This window comes from Euprymna scolopes, chromosome 30, assembly GCF_053919585.1.
Source record: "Euprymna scolopes isolate OS-2025 chromosome 30, ASM5391958v1, whole genome shotgun sequence".
NCBI classification, from domain to species: Eukaryota; Metazoa; Mollusca; class Cephalopoda; order Sepiida; family Sepiolidae; genus Euprymna; species Euprymna scolopes.
In genome coordinates this window covers 21,669,684-21,673,044 of record NC_136511.1, presented here as the reverse complement: position 1 = coordinate 21,673,044, position 3,361 = coordinate 21,669,684, and positions in this window count along the sequence as shown.

Sequence of the window (3,361 nt, the reverse complement as noted above, 5' to 3'; positions counted from 1 at the left end):
ATTATACAGAATTATATATATATATATATATATATATATATATATATATATATATATATATATATATATATATATATATATATATAAGCGAGATAAGACCCTGATAGAATTCAAATGGACAATACTGATATATATTACTTAAAGAAATACTTTCAAGGAGATCCTAGCCAAAATAAAAAACTCAATATTTAAGAATAGAGCAATCTATAAGTTTCCTTGTTAAATTTTAAATTCTGAAAAAAAAAATTTATAGAAACATATATTCGATTTAAGAATTTATTACTTGACAAAAGGGATATATATTAGGGATTATTTTAATTTCCTAAATCCATGGATTTTCAACACTGGCTCATATCATCAAAGGAAATGAAATGCAGTTAACAAAATGTTCAGCTGCGAATGGACGCCATTTTGCTTTTCAGCACAATTATTAAAAACAGTTTTTGAGTGGTTGTGGATAATTATATGGAGAAAATCATACGAAAAAAAAATATATATAATTTTGTACAAATATAGATTTTTCAATTATCTTTCCGCTTTTTTTATATACTAATCCTTAATATATAAAGCTACATGTTAATGGCGTAATAAAAAGATAAAATAAAAGGTAACTGCAACTTCTCTACTTCGTAATCATGACCAAACTCTTTCTATTTTCATTTAATTGATTGATATATATATATATATTTTTTACACTTAAGGGCAAAATAGATTCTTCATTGATATAAACAGTTGCTGTCAAAATTTTGAATCTCAATGTAATTAAATGAATAAATTGTAAGCTTGTCAAAATCATCAAATTTGGAATGTAGTCGTTTTTCATGGAAAATATATTGGACTTCTTTTTTCCTTGTATATTACAAACAAGCAAATAATTGGTTTTACAGGTTTCTTAAGTTGCAATTTGTTTTCAGATATTATTCCCACGAATCAATGGAACCTTATAACATTCTGAGTTTTTTTTGTTTTGTTTTTCGAAATCATTATATATATTATGAGGCTGAAATCGATAGATCTTTTTCCACAATTATATTTTTATGTGTAGGAAAATATCTGCTCATTTAACATGTGTTTTTATGGTAATCGGAAAAGTTATAGCTTTATAGTTAAATATTTAGAGACTTATAAATAATCGAAATCGGAAATTCAGTGTTGAATCGATAATTGTATGGGAATCGGGAAATATATTGGCCCATTTCATAATTCATATATATATATATATATATATATATATATATATATATATATATATATATATATATATATATATATGAACTTCAATCCCTTTGCTGGGGTGTTTAAACCGTCCATTCGGTTAAAGAATCCGGTTTAGGAGGTCCGGATTCGTGCAAACTCTTGAAACATACAAACGATAAAGTCAAGTTTTACTATTTAACTAGAACGATAAGATGATTTAATTGATAAGATGATTGTTTAAAAGATGATTTAATTGATGGGATTATTTTTTAAAAGATGATTTAATTGATAAGATGATTGTTTAAAAGATGATTTAATTGATGGGATTATTTTTTAAAAGATGATTTAATTGATAAGATGATTGTTTAAAAGATGATTTAATTGATGAGATTATTTTTTAAAAGATGATTTAATTGATAAGATGATTGTTTAAAAGATGATTTAATTGATGAGATTATTTTTAAAAGAAAGAGATGTAAAAAAAATATTAATTTACTTGTTGTTGAACTTTGTGTGCGTGATTAAATCTAGAACTTGATTTGTTAAAAAATAAGTTTTTTTTCCTATTCGAAATCACGTATTTACGTTTATTTTGTTGGTATTTTTATTGCAGGTTGGAATTATTTTCATGCAATAAAAAACCAAATATGTTATTCTAATGTAAAAATTACTTGATTAATTTATATATTAAAATAAAATATATGAGTTTTTTTTAGGACCAACCTAGCGTAGTTTACCTGCTAAAATGGAAGTAAAAAACCTGCATTTTTATGGCTAATAATTTTCAACAGCCTTTCAAGATAATATACAAGGATTTTTTTTTAAATAAATAAATAAAAATTAACATTTTAGAGATGAGATCACTTTCCTAAATAAATATAACGTAAGAACCACGCCATGACTAGTTGCTGCCCCGGCCCTGTGCAGAAAACAGGGTGCATCTCCCTCAAAACAACCGGAAGGAGCAACACCGTCGCTAACAACAACAGCAGCAGCAACTAACAAGGATATCTGGAGCAAGGTGCTGAAGGAGGGGGTAGACGCCGTGAAAGCGTTCCGCTTGCCAAGCACCCTACAAAATACCCCCCTTCAAAGTGGGGCAACCCCCACGGTTCTCCGAGTCCACCAAAATGCCCATCGAGCTACCGCGGCCTGTAAATTAAAGGGGGGGGGATAACAAACCCCTCAGCAAAAGTTTCGTTTGCCTAGCTTGGTACTGGAAGTTAAATAACTCCTTACTGGAGTTATCTAAATTTTGGGAAAAGCTAGAGCATTTTTAAAGGGCTTAAAGAGGGCGCTTACAGGAATTAAGAGGTTGGTATTTTGTATTAGGCGCTTTTCTGTCCAATATATTCAGCGTCTCGCCGTAAATAAGTAATGCCAAAAAGGGTTTAGAAGATAAGTTGCCCCGGACGGTGGCTGGGGGGTATCTAGTGGTAGAAGTAGCTAAGGAGGACCTGAAACCCTCGACTAGCGAGCGGTATGAAGCTCAAGTAGTTAGGTCTTACGAAGCCATGAATAATGACGCGTCAGCGCGTAGAGCTTCACTCCAGATAACTACATTCGCAAAGTTCAGAACCCTGAAAGACACGACCTCGTATCGATCATTCAGCTGCCCAGGCGGTTCGAGCGGCTATTTGTGATGTTCGGGTTAAAGCGTCTGGCTACAACAAATCTCTGAGCTCGATGGTTTGCCCTAAAAATTGTACTTGAAGCTGTCGCACATATTAGTTCCGATTCTGACGGTGTGTTTTACCACTGGTTTGACACGGTACCCATCCAGGTCAGGTTACCAAAGGAGTGGGCACACTTCTGAAGAAGGAGGACGCGTATGTTGTGGAGAGGAAAGACTTGATGATTTTAGACTCATAACTTTGCTAAACACAGAGTTAAAGACGAATCGGTTGCAGGTTGTTTTAATGACTTAGTAAACCCTGATCAGAATTACGCTGTAAAAGGGGGGGGGGATCAATTAAAAACATTATTCTTCTGGTCCGCACGATCATAGAGGGCTTAGAGTACAACATCAACGCCGCGCTGATTAATGTATATCCGTGCAATAGGGTCAATCATGAATGCAGGAGATGTGTTCTAGAGACTGCCGGATTTAATTCGGGCTTTTGCATATATATCTCCATTTTGTATAATCAGCCAACAGCAGTTA